At 38.8% G+C, this 13,704-nt stretch overlaps 1 protein-coding gene across 2 annotated transcripts in view; it reads left to right on the plus strand.

Annotated features, from left to right (window-relative positions):
• Positions 1–13,704, plus strand: part of Vps13B (vacuolar protein sorting 13B) — a 965,007-nt gene that overhangs the window by 48,125 nt on the left and 903,178 nt on the right. The gene's annotated exons all lie outside the window — the stretch shown is intronic.

Raw genomic sequence — 13,704 nt, forward strand, 5'->3', positions numbered from 1 at the left:
AATGGGAGAGGAGGGCAAGACAGTTACGTCACTACAAATGCACAGGTAAATAATTACATTGTTGTCTTCCATTGAAAGACAACTGCCTCCATAAGATTCACCAACCTCGTGCACATGCTTCACTGTCTAATACATGACCATGCCCGGCATCATTTGATGTTCCATTGTAATGTCAGCTGATGAAGTGACTTGATATAGTTTGTATATTTGTAAATAGTTTAAAATATTTAAATATTTTAAATATTTGTATCATTTGTAAATATTGTAGTCCTGCTCTTTCGGATGCAACAATATTCCTCGTGCATTATGGAACCTGAAGCGAAAGGCCTTTTCCTAAGTGACCATTGTAAATGCAAGTAAATAATTACATAGTGATATTTATTCCACCTTGAGAATGCTGTGTGATGGGGTAGCCAATGGGAGAAGAGGGTGTGGGTCATGTGGTACAACTGGGTGGGCCAATGACATCAGTACAAATGCATAGGTAAATAATTACATAGGTCATTTCCTGATTAGATATCAATCAGTGCATTTCAACAGGTGTGTCTTTTATGTAGAAAAGATTTGACTTACTCCGTCATACCTCTACATTTTACGTAGAAAAGGGTACGCGAGGGTTGGCAAGCAAAGCGAGCAGGGGTGGAGTCCCCTAGAGAGTATTATAATCATAATTATTATATGATACAACACTTTTCCATGTCTTTTTAACCATTAAGGGTGAAATTAAAAGTTTTATTAGAGACTACTTTGGAAAAATTATCTAATATTTTGTAAATGTTCACTGTGTATGCTCATAAACAGATTTTTAGTCAGACTGAATGTTTATTGTAATGAGATGCATTGTATAACTGCATCTCAATACTGTGTGCATGAAAAGAATACATGCACACTGATTTAAGTGCTTCCTAAGAAGAGTAGCTTTCTGATGAAGCATTGAGCGCAAGCCTTTAGGAGGCATTTTTGAACATTCAGGATACAGATGTTGCAATTAGTCTTTTCTTTGTACTTTGTAAGTAGTTTATCTTTGATCTGATTTTTGTAAATTCCAACTGTAATTTGGAAGTATTGAAGTTTCATCATGTTGAAAGTTTTAAAATCTCTTGGTTAATAAATCCAGCCTTCTTAATGAAATCCACATGATGACTACTCATTATGAATAGTCATCATGTGGATTCCATTAAGGCTGGATTTTGAACTGATTGATATTGGAATAATGGGATTTTGAACTGATTCCTGTTGGAATATTGGGATTTTGAACTGATATTGAAAAAATAGTATTTTATTATAGTGCTAATAATAAGTGCAAAGCTAATAAACTAGGTACAGTAGACTTTCAGAATAACTGCACCTTCGGGGATTCAAGGTATGGTTATTTCGATTTTTGCTGTTATCTAGAAAGTTTTATTTTTAATATATTTAATGCAGAAATAGTGAGGCTATTTCTGCATTAAATATATTAAAAATAAAACTTTCTAGATAACAGCAAAAATCGAAATAGAGAGAAATAATAAATGAGGATCCAATGTTATATTCTGCCAACAATACACTCTTTACTCCTGTTCTATTTTCTTTATTACATCAAGTTTAATCTGTGCAGATAGCACAGTGATATTGTCACCGTCCTCCCCCCACACTGGGTAGAAAAGGCTTGGGTTCAAATCCCGTCAAATCACGAGGAACTTCTATGGGCTTTTTTCATTATTTTGCTTTTTTAGCTTTTTCACTTTTTTGAGTTAGTCGGTCTGTGGCGTAGATAGCAAGGTTTTTTTCCCCATAAACTGGGGTTTTTCGTTCAACAAAACAGGCAAATTGACCAGAGAACATGTGCAATTTACAGACACAATATACATGGGTATATGAATTTACTTTCCAGGTGACACTAATGTAATAGTTTAGATTATATCAAATTTGTCATTAAGCTTTAATGTTATTCTTCTTTTCTTCTCTGTATGAGGTTTATTAACTTTAAGAGATATATATATAGCGAGGAGGTTTTTAATTTAAAATAAATGTAAAACTGGTAATTCATAATATCAGTACAGAATTCACTTTCAAAATGGCAAATGTAAACAAAAACAGTAATCACGTGGCTTGCCGTTTTCTTTTTTGGGCACTGCAAGACATCTGAGCTGTATGTAAACATCCAATCTCAATGTGCCATTAGCTCAAATGTTCTGTTATTTGGGGAATAACAGAAATAATTACATTATTTCAACAGTCTACTCTAGTGTTTATATGTTTTTGTAGAAAAAAATGGATACTTGCAATTAAAATAGATATAATTTCTTCCAGGTTGCTTTGAACAATTTAATTGTAATTAATAACTTGTGTAATATAAGTGATCTGAAGTTAATTGCATTAGTACAGACATATGAAATTTTGTCTTTAACAGTTTTTAGGTAATTTGCATATGTGTGAAGCACCTTTTGTCTTCACCACATCTGTCTATTTGCCCATCCACACATAAACAACTCAACTTCCAATGGAGGATTTTCATGAAGTTTTATATTTGCTCTTTTAGAAATATTTAGCATTAGCATTAGTAGAGGCATATGATACATGAAAGAAAACTTATATAGTATCAGCCAAAAAAAAAAAAAATAAATAAATAAACTTCCCATTTCACCCATCCATTAACTCCGAATGTTAGCATTAGTAGAGGCATACGATGCAAGAAAGCAAGCTTATGCAGCATCAGCCTCAATAATCCAGAGAAAATGCAAATGCATGTACCAGTGGCAATTATCATGGAAAAATCAATATAGCAATAAACTTTGGAGTATCAAGCCAAAACCTGTGATGACTTTGAAGCTTCAACTCAATTCGACAAGAGGAGGTGGTAATATTAGCACGTCTACTAGTAGGTCACAGAAATATCACTCATAGTTATCTATTAAGAGGGGGAGATTCCCCCCCACCCCTGAGTGTCATCACTGCAATGCAATGCTTTCATTAAACCATATCCTTGTTGAATGTCTAAAATATACAATAGAACGCCAGAATCTTTTCACTCCAGCCACAGCAGAAGACCTTCCTACATTATTTCACTTTTAGACTATAAAGCAAATCTCTCAAGCATTTTTACCTTTCTAAAAATGATTAATGTATACCAACTATTTTAACTAGTTAAAAAAAACTTTTTTTGCTGGTACTATTTTTTGCAGTTATCTCTATCTGACAGGAAATAAAATTAATACTTACCATATGTATGGCGCACAATGGCCATACTTTCCGATGCACCTAATAAATCCCTAAACCAACAACAACAGCAGCATCAGCTAAAAAAAAAAAAAAAAAAACTTTCCATTTCACCCCTCCATTCATTCCAGATGCCTCTCCAGCTCAGCCTTAAATTTATTTAGGCTAGCAACTTCCACAACAAAAAATGGAAGTCTATTCCACCAATCAACTACCCGCTGGCTAAAGACAAATTTCTACACATCTATTCTACAACTGTCTTTCCTCAGTTTGATTCTGTGCCCCGTCAGGTTCTTAATCTGAGCAAGAGGAAGAATCCCATCAGCATTCAGCTTGCTCAAGCCATTCAAGGCCTTATACACCTCAGTCAGATCACCTCGCAGGAGCCTACTCTCCAGGCGCTGCAATTTGCAGAACTTAAGCCTTTCTAGGTAAGAGCACACCTTTGTTCCCCTCACCAATCTCGTTGCCCTTCTTTGTATTCGTTCTAGCAACTCTACATCCTTCCTAAAATGAGGCCTCCTGACCTGTACACAGTACTCTAGGTGTAGCCTGACCATTGCCTTGTATAATGGGTAATTACCTCCCTGTCCCTGCTAGCAAAATTCCTATATATAATTGACAAGACTCCATGACCTGCCCTGGCAGCCCATCTACACTGATCAGCAGTGAACTTCATATTTGACTGCATAATTACCCCCAGGTCTTTTCCACTTCCCAGAGTGTAGTACAACACAGTATGTTTCTCTTTGGTTATTGCTACCCGTATGCAGTACTTTGCATTTGTCAATGTTAAACTTCAGTTGCCACTTCTCAGCCCATTTGGCCAACTTATCTAGATCCAGTTGGTTTGTTTGTTATTTGGTTTTTAGGAGCATTAGCAACTGAGGCTATATTGCTCCGGGGATATGCGGTGGTCATTCCCTGACCTTTCTGCATCCTCCGTATTTGGTGGTCACGGACTCAAACCCTGGTCTAATCAAGAAGCGTGTGCTATGCGCTGCTGCTCCTGTCCTCCTGCCTATGGAGATGATATCCAGTTGGAGTAGCATACTATCTTTACTGTCGTTAACAACCCTGCCGACCTTTGTATCGTCTGCGCACTTGGACATTAAACCTGATAGACCTTCGTCAATATCATTGATAAATATACAAAATAACAATGGGCCGAACACCGAACCCTGGGGAACTCCACTAATAACATTTGTCCATGAAGAGCAGTGTCAATTGATTACCACTCTCTGTCGTCTCTCACTCAACCATGATCCATTGTAGCAACTTACCTTTAATGATATAACTCTCCAATTTGTACAGCAGTCTTCCATGTGCAACCGTATCTAAAGCTTTCCTGAAATCCAAGTATATGATATCAAAATTATTTTTGGCATTCAGTTCCTTTGTGACCACATCATAGTATCCAATCAAATTGGTCAGACAAGACCTCCCTTTAACAAACCCATGCTGTGTCTTAACTATTACTGCAGTCTTGTCTAGATGATCCTGCAATGCTCCTTTAAGCAGTGATTCCATTATTTTTCCCTGGAACATAAGTTAAACTAGCAGGTCTATAGTTACTTGTGTCACCTTTTGAACCCCTTTTGTGAATTGGTGACACATTTGCACACCTCCAGTCCATGGGGACCTCTGCTGAGTCCAAGGAAGCTTTCATAATTATGGCTAAGGGTTTGCTGCCTCCTTTAATATAACTGGGCAGATCCCATCTACATCAGGTGCCTTTTTTATGTTTAACTTCAACAATTTCTCCTCCACTTTGCTCTCAGTTATTACAAAATCATTTAGCTCCCTGTTAGAGTTTGATAAACTTCTGGCACTCCCCTCATTGAATAACTTCTCATGTGTGAATGTAAATGCAAAATACTCATTCAGTTTATCAGCTACCTAAGCTTGATCATCAATAGTCAATCCATCTATGTTAAGTGGTCCAATCTGATTTATCCCTTTCCTTCTAGAATTTACATAAGTAAAGAACTGTTTGATGTTTTTCTTTGCATCCTTTGCCAAGGATTTTTCGTAATCTGCCTTTGCCTGCCTAACCTCCTTTGTGACTTGATTACAGAGTAGTTTATATCTGCCATAGGCTTCTGTGTCACCTGATACTTTATATGCATCCCATACGTTTTTGTTCTCTGCCACAAGCCTCATTAGATCATCTGACATCCATTTAGGCCTAAACCTTGAACAGCATTTCTTGGTTGGAATGAAAAGCCTAGTAGCCTCCAAAATTAAGTCCCTGAAGGCTTCCCATTTTGAATTCAATGTTGGTAATGTCATCAGTTGATCCCACTGTACAGAATTTAAAAACTGTCTGAGACCCTTGTAGTCACCTTTACAAAAGCAAAAGCCCTTCCCTTTAGCCTTGATGGTAATTAGATCTTTAAGTAATTCCCACATCAGTTCATTGTGATCACTGTCACCCAGTGATTCCTTTACCTGCAAATTCTTAATGTATTAATAATCACTGCTGATAATCAGATCAAGAGTACTCCCTCTGGTTGCCTCTCAAACATGTTGCTGTAGAAAACAATCATCCAATAAATCAACAAAAGTTGTAGTGTACAAGTGACCAATCCACAAGTTCCAGTCAATATCTGGAAAGTTAAAATCCCCCATTATAAGACATTCTGATTTACTGTCCCACTATATTTCTCTGCACAATTGCTCATTATACTCATCAGATTCATTAGGCCTATAAAACACATCTACTCTCATTTTTCCTTTCCCAGTGCTTATGTCACACCAAACAGACTCAACATTTCATTGTCCACCAACATCAATTGGATGCACTTCCTTAGATGTTATGTGTTTCTTAACTAACAGCATAACCCCTCCTCCCTTCCTGTCCTGGCTATCCTTTATGTACACATTGTACTCCCCAAATTCCAATACTGCACTGCTTATGTCTGTGTGACACCACATCTCTGATGTCCCAACAATATCTGCCTTTGATGTCTTGACTAGCACTTCAAGCTCATAAAATTTATCAACTATACTCCTAGCATTGGTGTACATGCAAGTATACATACATGCACCTGTTTTTACTCTTAGTTACCCTAGCACAGCCCATGTATTTTATTTGTTCCACTGTGACTTACGGCAATACTGGAAATCTCCATTGCCTTGCTTTCCAAACTGCTGCTCATTTTAATAGAAGCAGTGCAAGAATCACTTTTGACTCTGCCTTCGGCCACTGTTAACCTTTCAGTCTGTGTATCCCCCCCATGCTAGCAGTTTTCCTCCCACCTAACACTGCCTTGATAGCATCAACAAATATTCTTTCACCCTTTCTATTTAAGTGTACCCCATCCCTATAGAAGCAGTCTCTCCTGTCAACAAGCACAGACCAGGCCGAAAAAAAATTCTACCCCTTGAGCCTTGCACAATCTCTCCAGGGCCAAATTGATCGACAAGGCTCTCATCATATATTCTCTCCTATTGTATGTGTGTGTGGGCAGAATTGCAGACACTTTCACATTCAACCCTAACTCGCAAATTTTTTTTCAACATTGACCTGTACTTGTTGAGTAAATCTGCAAATCTCTTACTCTTAATGTCATTAGTTCCAACGTATACAACAATATCACCTTTTCTGCTCTTAAAAGATGATATCTGCTTTACTTCATCAACTTTTGCCCCTGGCAGACATACCCTGGTCCTGTTCCACTTATCCTTCTTGCATAGTATATTTCCTGTCTTCCTGACAATAGAGTCACCAACAATAACTAGTTACTTTGGGTCCAGCTCATTCTGCCTTGGAGATTGCCTCTGTGTTGCCTGATGCACAGGAGTGAACTCTGCCATTGAGCTGGGCAGCTGAGATCTTGATGAACCCCTCATATTAATTTCTTTGATGTTTGTCTAGTTCTGCCTTGAATTTATTTAAGCTGTCAACTTTTACAATTTGTTAGTTCATCCCGAAGTTTGTTAAAATTGGACAAATAGAAATCTAGCAATTACTATTTATTTTTTTACATTTGTATCACTTTATATGCATACTTTATTGCTGAACCACTGGAAAGTGCTTATTGGAGAAATTAATGGGCAGTATGGCAGATTACCCCAGGGGCTCATATCTGGTGAGATGGGCTTGGCATACCCAGCGTCCTGAGCTGGATATCATCATTCTTCCCTTTCTTGGTGATTCTCTTCTCCTTTTGACTCTCTCTCTCTCTCTCTCAAGGTAACATGGGATTTTTTTTTTTTTTTTTTTTTTTTTTTGTTTGGTGCAGCGTAAGCCTCAGGCTTCCTTGCACCATATTATAATAATAATAATAATAAAAGGGCACAATGGCCCAGTGGTTAAGACACGACTACCAGCCTGATGGACCTGGGTTCGAATCCCACCCTAGTGGAAGCAAATGTGGCTCTATTACACTGGGAGACCGATATAATAATAATATTAAATGGTGAAAAAAAAAAAAAAAAAAACATTGCATAAGTTACCCCATTGGACTTACCTTCCTCAAGGCTGAAGTGACGGCTGAGACAGATTGTGGCGCCATCTGGTGTCACTCATGAGAATAAAAAATAAATAAATAAACCACTGGACATAAGCCGAAGCCAAACAAGTCCACCTCCATTGATGGATGATGTCGCACAGAAATATTATTCATACTGCATCATCGTCACACTCATAGCTCCTACCATCTTGGAAAGAATCAAGCAGGATGTCAGCAGTCAACTACAAAGCACAAAGAATATGGTCAATATGGAACCAGAGGAAGAACATCATACCATGGAACAAGAGGAGGAACAGCAAGAAGAAATATAACCCAGCGTAGCTGAAGTGGAAAGAGACAAAGCCATGATTATCTAGAATAGAAGACAAGTGGAAGAAGACCCTAACAGAATTCGAAGGAATGGACCCCACAAGAACCTATGTGATACCTGAGCAGAGGCCAAATAAAATCCTGTGGAGAGTAACAGACCACCTCAATCAGCAAATAATGTCACATTACCTTGACAGCAATGGTGCAACGCTGGAGGCTATCCACACAGCCATATACTGTGCTGCCATAGCAGCTACTAGGATTAATGGAAAAGAAACGAGAGACCAGCAGCAGAAGAACCGAAAACAGAAGGAACCGCCAGCTTGGGAAAGAAGATTCCAGCAGAAGATAGAAGAATTAAGAGTCAAGATAATAAGTCAGTTGACCCAGTACCAACAGGGTAATAGAAGTAAGAAATTGATTGGAAAGGTGACGAGCATCCTCAAGAGAGACAGCGTCCACAGCAAACATGAGGCCAGAAATCAGAGAATAGGAGAATGCTTGGACACACTGAAGCAGGACTTCCTCGCACTCAGCAAGAGACAACACAGATACAAAGAGAGAGCTCCCAGAGGAAAATAAACAACTGAATATTTGATGAGGACCAAAGAGCCTTCTACAGGAAACTGGGTGAAGATGAGAAAGCAGGAAACGGACCACCCGAGAAGAAGATGATCGAGGGGTTCTGGGGAAATATCTGAAGCAGTGAAGTAAGACATAATGGCAGAGCACACTGGATAGAAGTAGAATGGAAGAAAATCAAGGACATACAAGAGATAAGAGAGTGGGAGATTCGAGAAGAAGAAGAAAAACAGTCAATCAGGAACACCCACAACTGGCGAACCTCAGGAATTAATAACATCCACAACTACTGGTACAAGAAGCTCACCTGCACACACAAGCACCTAGCAGAGCAGTTCACTTGAATGATAAGGCGCCCGGAGACAATCTCGAAGTTTCTCACTGAAGGAGTCACATATCTGAAGCCTAAAGACGAAGATACAAGAAACCCGGCAAAATAGAGGCCAATCACCTGCCTCCCAACAATGTACAAGATCCTGACCAGCTGCATAACCAAGAAGATATCAGACCACTTAGAGAGTCAGAACATAATGGCCGAAGAGCAGAAAGGATGCAAGTGGAGGAGCAAAGGATGCAAGGAGCAACTAACCATAGATGCTGCAGTTATGGAGCAAGCCTACAAGAAGCACTATACATGGCCTACATCAATTACTGCAAAGCCTTCGACTCCATACCTCATAGCTAGCTAATAGAGATCCTGAAGATCTATAAGGTCAATCCGATTGTGACAAACTTCATAGGAGCAACAATGGCAAAATGGAGTACCACCATTAAGATTGAAAACATCACAACTAGGACAATCGCAATTAGAAAAGGAATCTTTCAGGGAGATACTCTGAGCCCACTGTGGTTCTATCTAGCATTCAACCCACTATCCACCATGCTTAATGGCAGCAAATATGGATATAAGCTCAAAGAAGGAAGAAAGAACCTGTACACCCTCACCCACCTGATGTACATGGATGACATCAAGCTCTATGTGGCAACCGAGAAGCAATTCCAGCAACATTCAGCAATTCCTTGCTGAATTCTCTGGATCACCGAAAAATTCAGCAAGGACATCAGGATGGAATTTTGTCTAGACAAATGGAAGACCCACACACTGCACCAGGGAAAATTAGTTGGCCAAAACTACCAGCTGCTGACTGGTAAAGAGATCGAAGCTATGACAGAAGGAAGACCTACAAATACCTAGGGATGATGCAGGCTCAGCAGTTAGAGCACAAGGAAATCAAGAAGTGCCTGACCGAAAAATATCATCAGAGACTCAGAAGCCTGCTGAAAGCAAAATTAAACGGAGGGAACACAGTTAAAGCCATAAGCACCTATGCAGCTCCAGTACTAACATACACCTTCGGGGTCATAGATTGGACTAACACCGAGCCAGAAGATATCATGCGAAAGACAAAGACAATGATGACCAAGAGCTGCCAACACCACCCGAAATCAGCAGTGGAGAGACTAACAATAGCTCGGAAAGAGGGAGGAAGGGGCCTGATAGACCTGATAAAGCAACAGAAAACAGCGATAGTTAACCTGAAGGATTACTTCGAGAACAACACAGCACCACTCCACCAGGCCATAAGGAAGATAGATAAGTGGTATACCCCACTCAACCTAAGTGAGGAACCCCACCCACCCAGACGGCACAAGAAACAAAGTTAGAAAGATGTATATCGAAAACACTCCATGGCAGACACTGCAATGACCTCCATCAAGATCATATCGATAACATTGCTTCCAATGCATGGCTCTCAAGTGGGATGCACTTCCCCGACACTAAACGATTCATGCTGGCCATCCAAGACCAGTAATCACCACCAGAAACTATAGAAAATACATTGCAAAGGAGCCCGGAATGTCAGATGACACATGTCGACGATGTCACCTGGCCTCAGAAACAATCCAACACATCACTGCGGGTTGTAAGGTGATCACCCAGGCTGAGTACACTCATAGACACGACCAGGTAGCCAGGATAATACATCAGAAGCTAGCGAGGAAATACCAGTTGACCAAAGAAAGTGTACCATACTACAAGTACGAACCCCAGGCAGTACTAGAGACCTGAACCCACAAGCTGTACTGGGACTGCGCCCTAATAACGGATAAGACCATCCTGCACAACAGACCGGACATAACCCTTGTGGACGATGGAAAAGGCTACCTACCTGATTGACATAGCGGTGCCCAACACTAGCAATGTCCAGAAAACCCACGAGGAAAAAATTATGAAGTACACAAACCTGAGACATGAAGTCAAGGAGATGTGGCATATGCAAGAAGTATCGACCATCCCGATCATCGTGTCAACCACTGGTATGGTGCCAAACTCTACCTAGCAGCCTAGCAGCAATAGGTCTCCCAAAGAACACTTACAAGGAACTCCAGAAAGTCGCAATCCTGAACACCTGTAGATAGTCAGAGATTTCCTCGATCAACAGTAACACCAGACATTACAACCACCCCGTGTACTTGGTAGCAGTACCCGTCATGGAGTGGAATCCCCCAATCAGGGAGAAATAATATAAGAGCAACAACAATAATAATAATAATAATATGTAGAAAGGAGGCATTCTCAGTTTAATTGATTTTTAAAGAGCTTAGCTTTTTATTATCAGTTTATTAAATATATAAAAAAATTAATTCAATTCAATGAGAAAATAAAGTATTATAAAAAGATGCATGACTTGTTGAGGTATAAACAGTGAAATGAAAAGAATTACTTTTATATGTTGTTGACTAATTTTGGTAATATTTCTGTATTTTTATTAATTGGTAACAAGTAATAATTTTACTTCTGTTAATCACAAAAAATGAAAATTCGGTTAAGTTAAGAAAAAAAAAATTTAACGTTAGCGAAATGTAATACGCTTTATACATTACCTAACTTATTTTTTACTGTGCTCACATAGTGACCTAAATTTAATGGCTGCAAAAATCGCATTTGTATTTTCAAACCAAATACATCTTATGGGTCACGGGTTGTGCTTATCTGATGCAGTTAGTATTTCAGTAGTTCTCAAACTATTGGGGGGGAGAAGGTGGATTGCAAGCTCTTTCTTGGGTGGATTGTGGTCATTGTGTAACAACAAAATTAGCTAGAAATTAAGTTTGTTGGTTGCAGGAGGAAGGGTTTAGGCAATCACAAGAGCACAGGATCCTGAGAGAGACACAGGATGAAAAAAGTTTGAGAACTCCTGACTATTTGTGTATTATTCAATAGCATATTCTTGACTATGTATAAATATAGTGCAAATGCATCAGGAATACATAGCTATATCTGAATAAATCAGATTATTAATAAAACGGCATCGTTTTAAGTTATATCTCATATTGTGAATACCTTCACAACGAGTTGCCATGATATTGCACTACTTCGAATAAGTAACGCTTCACCTAAGGAGAAGACTAATGTTACTTATTCTCAGATGGATACCACCACCCAGACGGCACCGTTTCAGGGCTATTTGGCCCTTCTTCGGTGGGTGGGTAGGTACCCGAGTGATGCAATGATGGCAAAACAGTTATGAAGTATAACTCCACAATATGAGAGATGCCTGATGGTGTATCATGTATTTAGACTCAAGCGTTTAGGGCATAAGCCTCAAGCTATGAAGGAGTCTAGACTATGTATAAATATAGTGCAAATGCATCAGGAATACATAGCTATATCTGAATAAATCAGATTATTAATAAAACGGCATCGTTTTAAGTTATATCTCATATTGTGAATACCTTCACAACGAGTTGCCATGATATTGCACTACTTCGAAGAAGGGCCAAATAGCCCTGAAACGGTGCCGTCTGGGTGGTGGTATCCATCTGAGAATAAGTAACATTAGTCTTCTCCTTAGGTGAAGCGTTACTTATTCAAAGTAGTGCAATATCATGGCAACTCGTTGTGAAGGTATTCACAATATGAGATATAACTTAAAACGATGCCGTTTTATTAATAATCTGATTTATTCAGATATAGCTATGTATTCCTGATGCATTTGCACTATATTTATACATAGTCTAGACTCCTTCATAGCTTGAGGCTTATGCCCTAAACGCTTGAGTCTAAATACATGATACACCATCAGGCATCTCTCATATTGTGGAGTTATACTTCATAACTGTTTTGCCATCATTGCATGACTCGGGTACCTACCCACCCACCGAAGAAAGGCCAAATAGCCCTGAAACGGTGCCGTCTGGGTGGTGGTATCCATCTGAGAATAAGTAACATTAGTCTTCTCCTTAGGTGAAGCGTTACTTATTCGAAGTAGTGCAATATCATGGCAACTCGTTGTGAAGGTATTCACAATATGAGATATAACTTAAAACGATGCCGTTTTATTAATAATCTGATTTATTCAGATATAGCTATGTATTCCTGATGCATTTGCACTATATTTATACATAGTCTAGACTCCTTCATAGCTTGAGGCTTATGCCCTAAACGCTTGAGTAGCATATTCTTTTAAATAGAAAGATTTAGCATTCTATTTAAATAGATAATTGATTGCGAGACCATTGACTTAAGACTATAATAATACATAATATAGTCAAGAAGCTCCTGGACTGGCAATATAACACTTCAGGTACTGGAAAATGATTTGCTGTTGTCATTGCAACTTTCAACTTGCATTTGTATATATGCAGATGTTTGTTAGTCATTCAGGGTAGATTTTGTTTTCTGTCTGTGTGCGTTTGAATTGTATTTATTTTGTCATGATTTTTGAACACAAAATCATCAAATAGAGAACATGACACATTTTATCAATGCTTAGGGAAATTTGCTTTTGAATCATTGGAAACGATGCATCAGACGACTCCTCCGCCCCCATCCATACTACTCTGTTTGAGTGCCATTTTAGATTCAAAGAGGGAAGAGAAAGTTTTTTTTTTTGAAAATGACCACACTTTTAGACCTAACAAGCTAACTTCTTGTATGCCCAGAAAATTGAACCAGCCAAACAACTTGTGCATCACAACCACTGTATGAAGGTAATAAATTTGCATAAGCTTTCAACATTTCACATGGAAGCTGTTATGGAATTTTAAATGATGATTTGAATGAGTGTTGGGTTGCTCGACACGTGGTGCCTTGAATGCTTACTGCTTATCAGTGTTGAGTAGATGACAAGTA

Source organism: Mastigoproctus giganteus, chromosome 12 (genome assembly GCF_048544385.1).
Source record: "Mastigoproctus giganteus isolate SK-2022 chromosome 12, ASM4854438v1, whole genome shotgun sequence".
In the NCBI taxonomy this organism is placed as follows: domain Eukaryota; kingdom Metazoa; phylum Arthropoda; class Arachnida; order Uropygi; family Thelyphonidae; genus Mastigoproctus; species Mastigoproctus giganteus.